Genomic DNA, 12,586 nt, shown 5'->3' on the forward strand with positions numbered 1-12,586 from the left:
CGTTCAATAATCACCCGTCTTTTTTTTTCCCTAAAACGATCTAAAAAAAATTATTGCCATTTTTAAAAATATCCCTAGACTTTTCCGATGTGTGTATTTAAGTATGTGTCTCCATTGGGATTACCTTCAATGAAGAATGGTCCAACAATATGATTACCAAGAATGCCGGTCTAGACATTAAATTTTTGTGGAGTTTGTGAATGTGCTTCCATCACCAATTGAGGATTCACATCGCTTTAGTAACGACAATTATGTCGTTCAACATGAAAGAACTTTCGTCTGAAAAACATGTATTGTATAATAGGTTTGGGTTATTGGTCAATTTCTAACTCAACACTTCACAAAACTGAAGTCGACGATCAGGATCATCTCTGTTTATTTCCTGAACTAGCCTTATTATGAAATGATAGAATTTGTAGGCTTTGAAAATCCGAAAAACACCAGTATCTGATACACCAGACGCTCTAGCTACTCAACTGAGAGATTGTCGATTATTCATTTGTACATGTCCTAAAACTTCAACTTCAACTCAGTCATTTCTGACAGGACGGGATAATTCATGTTTTGTGTTGTGACCAGAAACTGAAGTTCGAAACTTATCCATTAACTGTTTAACGTATTGATGGCTCACGTTGTGGTCTGGACGATTCGTATTACAAATTCTTGCAACAGCTTTCGCACATTAATTATTTCTTTAATAGGTTGCAAAAATTTCTATTCTTTCTTCAGTAGAATAAACCATGTTGGAAGACAGTGAACCAGGATGACTGAATAATAATTCGTGAAGAAGTGACAGTGGCTAACTCTCTACTTTTTGTTCTGCGACAACTCGCAGAACAAAACTACCAGTGCAGGAAAAAATAACAGTGTCGTCCATTTCAAAACGTTTACTACTAATTAAATAAATTTTACAAATCTAGGTGACCTGCGACAGAGAATTGTTCGGGAATGCCGATTTCTGACTCCGGACGTCTTCAATAATGTAAAGAACTCTTTCGAAAGTAGACTGTATTATTGCATGGTACTAGATGGAGGTCATTCTGAACACTTTTTTCGTTGATTGTGTTGCCGTTGATATTACTTTTGTTGACTTCGTCAATAAAATAACCGACAGCGAATTTTCTGTTTTTTCTCAAATAAAACATTCAACATTTATTTTTTCTCAATAACGAATGAACCAATTTCGATAAAAAGTACACAAATAATAGAGGCTTATGATGCACTGTTTGGAACCTTTGGTGTAGTAATGAATATTACTGGAGTTTTTCCAAACACCAAATCGTTATTTTTAAACCTCGATACGTGTTTCGATCACCAAATGATCATCTTCAAAGAGGAAGATTAAAACTAGAAACTAATGAGAGCTAACCCTTCTTATGCCATATAGGTCTCCCATACAGGTAAACCATCCAGGCGTACCACCCATTCAGGTATACCAACCTAAATTGATTTTACAATTTTGCCTTATCTATTATTTTACAATATATGTTTATATAAAACAATTTTCAGCTATATAATAATCAATTTCACAATATTGTCTATACAAATTTATTTTTGCAATGTGTCCCTATGTAGTAATCAGTATAACCAACAACATTATTTTATTTTAACAAGCCATATAGTATACTCTTTGGTATAGGTCCGTCATCGTTATTCATAATATTATTGTGTTTACTTATTTCTACACTCTCGTAGGCATCTAGTTGCCTGTTGTTGCTAACTTGTCTAACTAATCTTGATGAACTGAAGTCTATAGAATGGTTTTGTTGCAAAATATGATGGGCGACTGCTGATTTTTCAGGTCTTCCATATTTCAAGTGTGCTATGTGTTCCTTTCGACTGCTTCGAATTCTCCTGCACACTCTCACAGATAATGGCAGTATTTTCAGCAGATCTTGTGTTTCTTTGACGTACGGGTATTGATTGATCGTCTACTGTACCAGAGGTTTCAAATTCATCCACCACATTGCGAATAGTCCTCTCAATAGGACGATTATGGCGACCATAGAATGGACTCGGTACGTTGCCTGAACAGAACAATCATTTTGATACAACAATTTAATAATTTGCACGTGTTGTTGAATGCTATATCCGTTCATGATGATTTGCCGAAACAGACTGAATGAATTACAACTAATTTGATAGATGTAGCTTCAACAAGTTGGTCGTTATCAATTGTCAAAGTACGGGAATCCCTAAACGGAAGACCCTACATGAATGACACTCGTCATAACAGCACTAAAATATCTCACTCAAATCTCCTCAAAGACTATTTTTGACAGATATTCATACTATATTTGTCGCAGACGACGAGTTTTGCAACGTGACTTGGGCCTACACCCGAAGAAAATCCAACAGACTCAGAAATTGAAGTGAATGGCCATAGATAACGACGTGTGTTCGGTGAATGAGCTCTGGAGCAGTTGGCAACTGACCCTAATTTTCTTTAAAAAAAGTCATCTTCAGCGAGGCCCATTTCTGGATGAATGAGTACGTAAACAAACAAAGCATCCCGAAAAAGTCTCTGTTTGGTGTAGATTTTGGGCTGACGGCGTCATCGGTCCATATTTATTCGAGAACGATTTTGGACATGCTATCACTGTCAACGGCAAGCACTGTAGGTCGATGATGACCAACTTCTTATGGCCTGAATTAGATGATCTGGACTCCAACGACATGTGGTTTCAATAGAACGACGCTACGTGCCACAAAGCTCATGCCAAATTGAATATTCTACAGGAGCGATTTGAAGGCAGGGTCATCTTACGTGGAGGTGATGTGAACTGGCCACCGAGATCGTACGATTTGACCCCGTTAGACTTTTTTTCTAGGGTTTTCCTAAGTCGCAGGTATGTGAAACTGAGCCACAAACCATGCCATCGGACAAGTTCAGCCTGAGTTATGCTCCATAGTCATAGAAATGGACATTTTGGATATGTTTCACCCAGAGAAGTCATGACGGACATTGGAACGATGTTGTATTCCACACAAAATGGCATCATAATGGCAAAAAATGAGGTTAGGTATTGAAAATGGGTTAATTTCGGTCCCGTCAAAACAACCTCTATGAATATCAACAATTCGCAATAACTTCCAATATTCCACGTTGGTGTCGAGGCTAAGGACAACGTCCACTACGCCGACGGCTCGCGTTCAAATCTCATACCGATAAACTTTTTTCAATTAGGACCACTTGACTGGTACGTGACAAGGGAGTCCGTGACGCGCTTTGAATCTCACTGATACCCATTCCGTCCTGCATCCTTTACGTCACACGTTCCTCTCTTCCTCTCTTTCGATAATATCTCACATATACTTTGTTTCATTTCAATTTAAAAATAGAAGACGCCTAATGAACGCTTCCATTTTTGTATGTTAAATTTCGCTCGATCTTTTGCATTACCGTAAACGGAAAGTTGATGGGGATGATATGAAAAATACATGAACAGCAAAAAAGGCGGATACCTTTTCGCTATTAGACAAGTGGAAAAAATAATCGGGAATGAAAAGGACGATATCAGAAAATGTCAACTAGTGTAAAGGATATGAAACTAAATCCGATCTACGTTTGATTGAATCTGGTTTGCCCCAAGGCTCTGTTTCGCGATCATTTTCGTTCATTTTTCGTATCTATGATATCTTTCACCACCAAATTATGATTTATGGTGACGATGCAACACTGAAAAATTGAAGCTTGACTTTGGTAAGTCTGAAATATATTGAAAAGGAGATAGAGAATATGACAAATCACTGGTCTTTCAAAAAAGTATGAGATAGAGTTTGACAATATTCCTATTAAAATTGGCATGAGTTCAACAAAGTTTTTGGAATCAGTGTAATGGTTTCATAGCAAATGCCATTCTATCAATTCACGTATTTTGTAATCAGCTAACCAAATTGAATAATTTAAAAAAAATAAGCTTAAAACAATAACAAACGAAGAATTCTAGTATTATTGTGAAAAAAGCGACGGGCGCTTGATATACAAAAATATAGCACAAAGCGCCCACGCTTCTTTCACAATAATACTAAAGTTTTTTGTTCGCTATTGTTTCAAGCTCATAAAAAAAATATTTTTAACTTTTCAGTTCGATGTTCGTTAAAAGCGTGTTTTTCAGTTTTTCAAACTGAATTTTTAATTTTTTAGTTTCGTATGCTATAAAAGCGTTTTTTTAGTCTTTTTAAAACTATATTTATTTTATCTAAACTTTGGGATCAATCAGCTGTTAATTTGTTTGAAGGTGGTTGACAATGTTTCGTGGTATTTCATCAGTTCGGACTTCCATTGTCTTATATAGAATAAATTGATTTGAAATCCCTGAAAAATAATAAAAAAGATCAACTGAAAATGATTTTATTAAACAATATATTTATTTTATATTTATTTTTTTTGAACTTTGGGATCAATCAGCTGTATATTTGTTTGAAGGTGGTTGACAATGTTTCGTGGTGTATTTCATCAGTTCGGACTTCCATTGTCTAATATAGAATAGATTGATCTGAAACCCCTGAAAAACAATAAAAAAAATTAACTGAAAATAATTTCATTAAACAAAAAACTGAAATTAAAAAGAAATAACATACAAGAAACACTCAAAGACTATGGTGTATACTAACAATCGAAACGTCACGTCGTGACGGAACTTGGTTTGGAATCTTTTCATTTTCATTTTTTATTTTCTGTTAATAATATTTTTTAATTTTTTAATTTTCAGCTTTTATTAATATTTTTATTTTTTATTTTCTTTGGTTGTTGCTTGTATGTTATTTCTTTGTAATTTCAGTGTTTTGTTTAATAAAATTGTTATTATCAGTTAATCTTTTTTTTTTAATGTTTTTCGGGGATTTCAAATCAATTTATATTATATTAGACAATGGAGGTCCAAAACTGATGAAATACAGCCGTTCAGGGCCGTTGCCATGGGGGGAAGGGGGGGATCCCCCCTGCTTTTTCGACCTGGGAAAAAGTTTGGAAAAGTTGGGAAATTTTGGGCCGTGAAGATAAAGATAATAGTTAAAAAATGAATGAAGATTGAAAAAATAAAAATAGGAAGGAAGAGGTAATAAGAAAAGGGAAAGAACCAGGAGAAGGTTGGGATTTCCCAACATGCATAACTTGGAGATCCCATACTTTGAAGTTCTGAGTTGTTTGAAAACTTCAAAAAAGTTCAGTTTCTCCCGAGTAAGAGAACAGTCCTGAACAGTCCACAAATTTTGAATTGACAATTTTACAAAATTCCCAACTTTTCGCTGTTTTCTCGACTTGAAAAAGTTGGGAAATTTCGGGCCGTGAAGATAGAAAAAATAATAGTAGAAAACAATAAGCACAATATTATGTAAGTGCTGTTTCCTTTCATTTGTATTGAATATTGCTTTACATGGTGGATATGGTGGAAGACCAAGGACCTTGGTCCAAAGTAGAATACTTCCCATTATTATTTTTATAATTACCAAAATTTATTTTTGTTTGTGCATAACCTAACGGGCATAAGCATTCAGCCAATCTTTGGATAGCCAAGAAAATTAATATATTATAGTAGTAACTCGGCTTTAATTTTTTCGAAAGTTGGGAAATTTTGCTGGTGGGGTTGAGAAAATTTGGATTCCCTCCCCCCGGTATTTCTTTTCGCTACGGCCCTGCAGCCGTATATTGTTTGGAAAAATGACCATTGATATTTTCCGATTCCGGAGAGGGAGCCCAATAATATCGATATATCAAGGAGGTTTCTTACAGCGCCATCTACCCACGAATAGATCAAGCAATAATGTCGATATATCAAGGGGGTTACGTACAGCGCCATCTGCCCGCGAATAGATCGAGCAATAATGTCGCAATTTCTGTCAAATACAGATACCGAGCTTGAAATTGACTCTATGTACAACAGAAATTGAAGTTCTCATTACATTCGAGAATTCAGAATGACGTACTATAATTTCGTGGAGATTGAAATGGAAAATTTCATTCCACCATAAAGAATCAACGCAGAAAATCAGTTACTGTTGGACCGCATTTCCTATCAAATTTCTGCATAACAGTATAAAAAGAAACCCAGCCTCCTTCATTTTGGTCAAATTTCAACCATACCTAATGCATAACTAACTGCATGTGGTAAATTGCATAAAGTCATTAGATAAATTAAAATGTACCTTCAGCAAATTCGCGATGCACTGAATATTTTACCTCTTTCACATTTTCTGGTTGGTTACTAGCAGAGCACATGCTTTCATAGAACACTTTCCAGCGAGTCATAATTTAAATACTGGAAAATTTCTAATGGTATATGAGCTCTGAAAGTTTCATTTTCAGATGTAGAGATACTCTAACGTTGAGAGCATCGTAATGTCAGTGAACACTAAGAAAATGTTGGATTATAAAAATTGGTTGGTTGAGTTTACCCTATGTCTGAATTAGTGTTTGTTTGAAGGTAGTTGACAATGTTTAATGGTGCATTTCATCAGTTCGGACTTCCATTGTCTAATATGATATAAATTGTTTTAAAATTCCTGGAAGAATCTGTAAAACAAATTGAGAAGATTGGCTGAAAGAACAATTTTGTTAAGCAAAAAACTGAAATTACTATGAAAAGCAACAACCAAAAAAACAAAAAAAAAAGAACTATCAACACGAGCTGACAAATTAAAAAATTATCAAAAAGAAATGGAAATTTGAAACATAGAATTGAAAGATTCCAAATAAATTTACTTCACGACGTTTCGATTGTTAGTATCCACAATCGTCTTCAGGTGATAACTGGACTTATTCCTTCGAGATCTGACTATTTATAGGTCATTCGACTGCATTCACCTATCCCCTCTTCCCTCTCTCCGCTTCATTGGTTTTAGCGGGAGCTGACCGTTTGGCGGTAGTTGGTCGTGTTTCGCTTGAATAAGGTTTCCATATGTTACGTATCTCTACGCAAGCTTGGGTAAATGCGTTGTTGGACAACATATATTCGGCTTTTTTGAATTTTCTTCTGAAGCAGTGTTCCTCCTTGTGGATGATTTCAGCTTGAGCCCACTTGATGTTATGTTGATGAGTCCAAACATGCTATGCTATTCCGGATTTGCTGGTTTCGATGTATGTATTTTTTGTACTCAGCAATGCGAACTCTGCGAACCCTGCGCACTCGCAGGGTATCCGGTAAATGCAATTATTGGAATCGCAGTCCGCGTTTGGTGGCCTGGTTTTCATGAGACTGCTACGAATAGTGTTCCCAGATCTGAAGCAAGTTCTGATGTTATACTTAGACTCAATCCTTCTCATTCTTCCGACAATCCTCTGATGTAGGGAAGTACAAGTACTGTTTGTCGCGGCTTCTCTTCCTTGTGGAGCTCTTACTGTCTTCTAGCCAAAGTCTGTTTCACTATCACTTTGGAGTAACCATTCCATTGAATGTCATTTTTGATGATGCTTAGTTCCTTTTCGAGACCTTCCTTTGTATTGCAGAGCCCTAGTTGAGTCTTGATGATTCCTCTCTTGGTCGATTGATGGTGGTTGTATTCCTGGTTCAGATACTGTCCCATGTGAGAGGGTTTCCTATATAGAGATGTTTCCCATTTAGTGTCGGTCCTTTTCACCAATAGGTCTGAGAATGGCAATTCGTAGTGGACTTTCTTCTCCATTGTGAAAGTGATGGAAGGACTTACGTTGTTGATGTGCTTCAGGAAAGTGTCTAGTTCTGCATTTCCATGGTTGCTTCTTGTGGGCTTGTTCAATGGCTGAAGTTTCAAACCACTTCATATATATTGGGTATACCCGACGAAAGTGGCGATCCTATTGGCAGTCCCTCATCTTGCGTAAAGAATTCGTACTTCAGTTGGGAGTAGCAGTTTCGTACACAGCATCCTAGTAATTCCATGATTACTTGTATTGGTGAGTTTGTTCTATCTTTCAGGTCCCCATCTTCAGATAGCTTCTTCTGTATGATTTGAAGTGCTTCTTCGACAGGAACGTTGGTGAAGAGGCTTTTCACGTCGAAACTGATCAGTTGATCTTACTCTTTGACTTCGATTTCTTCTAGTACTAGTTCTAGTAGTTCAACTGAATTAGTGCTTGTCATGTTAGTCTTCAGAAAGTGGCATTCTGGGGTTCTTCGATTGACGATTCAAGTTGAATTTGTTCGATTGATGACCTATTCATATTGTAGAAATTAATATTGAATATAGAATAAAGAGAACAACTTTTGTTCAATTTCTACTAAAGAGTCGGATATCGAGAGTGGAACATGGAGTGTGAAAGTTGGAAAGTGGAAAAGAATAGTAGATAGTGGAAAGTGGAGAATGAAGACTGGAGTGTGAAGAGTGGAGAGTGAATAGTGAAGGGTGATGGGTGGAGATAGAGAGTTGACAGTGGAGAGTGGATAGTGAAGAGTGAGGTGTAGAGAATGAAGAGTGAAGAGAAGAGAGTGAAGGGTGGAGAGTAGAGAAAATAGTGGAGAGAAGAAAGTGAAGAGTGGAGGATGGGCAGTGTAGTGTGAAGAGTAGATAGTGAATAATGTAGAGAAAAAAATGAATAGTGCAGAGTGGACAGTGGAAGGTGGAAAGTGAACAATGAAGAATGAAGAGCAAAGCGAAGAATTGTTATTACTCAATACCAGACGTTCAATTTCATTTTTCACACAAAATTTCATGCAAATAACTCGATCTATTTTCTCAACAGCAGAAAATCGCCGAACACGCAGAACACTTCTAACTTTCATACCTCTCATCAAAAAATTGAACATGCTGAACAGCTGAAACTGTATACATATGTTCAAGACAAGTGTACCACTATCGAAGAATGAAAAGAACGAGAATCGAAAGTACGTATCTCATATATCTCAAATCTGAACATTCATCTTATTTTCTGAATAGTCAACGTACTCGTATATGTGTGTGTGTGTGTGTGTGTGTGTGTGTGGGTATGTATATACACAAAAACAAAAATCTTCAAATTTTCAATTTGTGTTACTCAAATGTTTCTGCATTGTTTGCTTACTCTCAACTTCCAATGGTCATTTCATAGTCATAACTCTATATCTATTCAAACTTATTTTATCTTATGAGACACTTATTTTGCTATGAGCTCCGGAAGAAAGAAATAGAAGTTATTGTGAAAATCGATACACAGGCATCCACTCTCTCAAACCAGTTCATAGCGCCAAAGTTGCAAAGTTATGAGAGTTTCAAGTTCATGTTTAGACGAAGATCGAATTGAAGAATGATAGGAAATAGACACAAACAAAATTCACTCTTTAAACTAAACTCATCGAGCCTGAGAAACTACTGTGTTGAAATAGATAATAGTGCTCCTCTATTGACTGGTGCCAAAAATGATATTCTACCATGAAACTGAATTGGTGAACTCTTTTATATCTCAGTCTTCAATATTTATGGTTGTCATTGAAGCATTTCGGAAAGATTATAGTATTACTTTGAAAATTAACAATCCAAATCATAAATTCACATGAATCGGTATGAGTGGATATCAAAAACTATTTGTTAATGACAATCGGTTTGTTAATGATATTTGACATTTTATACAGTATGCAAAATTTTCACTATTTGCAGATGATTTGAAATTATATTTATCAGTTAGTAAGATTCTTCAGAACGACATAAATATTATATATGATTGGTCCTTAACAACTTGTACGCCATCACTTTTTCCATATCAAAAAATATCCTTCATTATGACTATATTATTGATGGAGAAGTATTTGACAGAGTCGTCAGGACTGGTGAATTATACTGATCAGACGGAAAATTCATTTTTAAATAATAATATCTATCAATAACACCAACAAAACGAAAAACAGAAAATGACAGTGTAACCTAGTGGCGAAACATCTCAAGTGGTGTCTGGCGTTCTGAATATTCATCTGTTTTTCGGCAATAAACTTTCGTTTCGAGAGAAGAGAGCATTTCAGTGATATGCGATGATAAAATGATAAATGAAAATCAAAATAAAAAATCATAAAAAACCCGAGCAGATGGATATTTTGGACGAATGCTCGATAATAGAGTTATGGAAAGTTAATTTCCTGAGAAGACCTTAGGATCACTTTTGATCAACAACTAAATTTCAAAAGACACTTCAATAATGTTTCTGCAAAGGGGAGTAGAATGTTAGGATTCATAATGAGAAACGGTAAAGAGTTTTCATGTAACTTTGTATTGTTCTTTAGTTAGATCAGCACTGGAATATGTCTCAGTTGCATGGTTTCCATACTACAAATGTGACATTGAAAACATTGAAAATGTCGAAATGCGATTTCTAAAGTAAATATTCTTCAAACTGAAGACATATTCCAACTTATCATTCGTCAAAATACTTCAAATGATCTTAACTTAACTGAACTTATCACACGGCGCTTTCATCATGATATGACATTCATTCAAAAATTCTGTTAGGTGAAGTCCACTGTCCTTATCTTTCAGAAATGTCTTATAATTTGTGTAATATGTAACTTCTTAGAATATCAGTTCACTGATATAAATGTAATGTATATTGTTTCTAATGGTGAATGAAAACATTGAAAAAACGGATCATAAATTTATTGACCATTTCAAATCCAACCGAATTCATAGCATAGATTCTGGTAAAAATGCCGCACCAAATCCTCTTCGTTCAATAAGTTAAACAAATATTCACGGAATAAAATGGCAATTTGTATGAGTTATGAGGGGTTTCCCCTTTGCGACAGGATAGATTTGTTCACGTTACGAAACGACGAAATCTGCATGGAATTTGCGTTTGCACGTTCCTCAGTAACGGGGTTTTTTATTTGAAGTTACAGATGAATAAATTATGAAATATTGCTATCGAAAAGTCTCATTTATATGAGGGCGGGGAATGACAAGTTGAGAAATGACTTACTTGCATTACCCTTTCAGGAAATGAATGTCTGTGTGCTGCTACGAGTGTAATATAACCGTTATATATATATATATATATATATATATATATATATATATATATATATATATATATATATATATGGTAATAGGAGGTTTTTAAGGTGTCGAATTCGAACCTGATGTTCTTCTTGCTCTTACTCGTAGGGGGCGCCACCTACACGTCTTTTTCTTTTTTCAAGTAAAAGTAATTGCTGAAGCTGTCAATTCTACTCAGTCCACAGTTTGGAGAATTATCCACGATCAACAGTTTTATCCATACTATATTCAAAGGGTACAAGCTCTTTTGCCACGAGACTTTCCCCAACGCATTACTATGTTTCAATGGTTTTTGAGAAAATTGGCTGGAAATTCTCAATATTTAAGATATTATGTACTCTTCACGGACGAGGCAAACTTTTTCCGAAATGCTATCACAAACTTTCATAACAAACATGTTTGGACTCTCGAAAATCCGCACGCAGTTAGTGAAAGGCATTATCAGTATCAATTTTCTGTAAATGTATGGGCGGCAATAATTGATAATTACTTGATAGGTCCTCTCTTTTTTCCGCTCCGACTGAATGGCGCAACTTACAGACACTTTTTAGAAAATGAATTGCTGGGACTACTTCAGAATGTACCATTAGAAATTCGTATCCGCATGTGGTTTATGCATGATGGAACTCCGGCCCATTTTAGCGTTGTAGCTAGGGAATTCCTTAACACAGTCTATCCAAATCGATGGATCGGTAGGGGTGTAGAAGAACCTAACCAGGCGTGAGCACCAAGGTTTCCGGATCTAAACCCGACAGATTTTTATTTTTGGGGACATTTGAAGTCACTAGTTCATAAGACTCCAGTAGTGAACCAGGAACATCTAAGGAACCGAATAGTAGACGCCTGTGAAATGATAAGAAGCCCACCAATGATTTTTGAGCGGGTACGAGATTCAATGACCAGACGACTGACTGCCTGTATCTTCGCTGAAGGTGGACACTTCCAACAATTTATTTGAATACAATTTAGTTTCGTTTATTTTAGTTTATTCTACATATTCAAAATTTCCTGAAATAAAATGTTGACATTTCTTGCAAATTTTATTGAAACAAATACTGATTATGCACCCTTGATACAAAAATAACTATTTCGCTTAAGGATGTCATAAAGGAACGTACCCAACAGTAATGACCTCTTCAAACGAGTAAAACGTCAAATTCATTTCCAAAGCATTCTTGTGAAAAAAGCAAAATATTCGTAATAACTTCAACATGCATCGATTATCAAATAATCGATTTGAAGTTTTCAAGTCCAAATATTCAGAAAACGGTTGCTTATAGCGACTAGCTTATAGCAAGCTTATTTACGTAGATATGATAGAGGAATCGATTTTTTTACTGAAAAATGTGCTAGAAGTACGCCCAAAAAAGTTATGAATCTTTAAGAAAGAAAAAGACGTGTAGGTGCGCCCCCTACGAGTAAGAGCACTAAGAACATCAGGTTCGAATTCGACACCTCAGAAACCTCCTATAACCAAGTTTCGTTCAATTGAGTTCAGTATTTCAAAAGTTATTTGAAAAAACGAAAATAAAAATAAAACTTCAACATCCTGTATCTTGGAAACGAAGCGTTTCCGAACATTTATTCATTTGGACAATTCATATATTCAAAGTACTTTTGAATATATATATATATATATATATATATATAT

This window comes from Leptinotarsa decemlineata, unplaced genomic scaffold (genome assembly GCF_025532065.1).
Source record: "Leptinotarsa decemlineata unplaced genomic scaffold, Ldec_3_MD MMD2_tig00001719_RagTag_RagTag, whole genome shotgun sequence".
Taxonomy (NCBI): domain Eukaryota; kingdom Metazoa; phylum Arthropoda; class Insecta; order Coleoptera; family Chrysomelidae; genus Leptinotarsa; species Leptinotarsa decemlineata.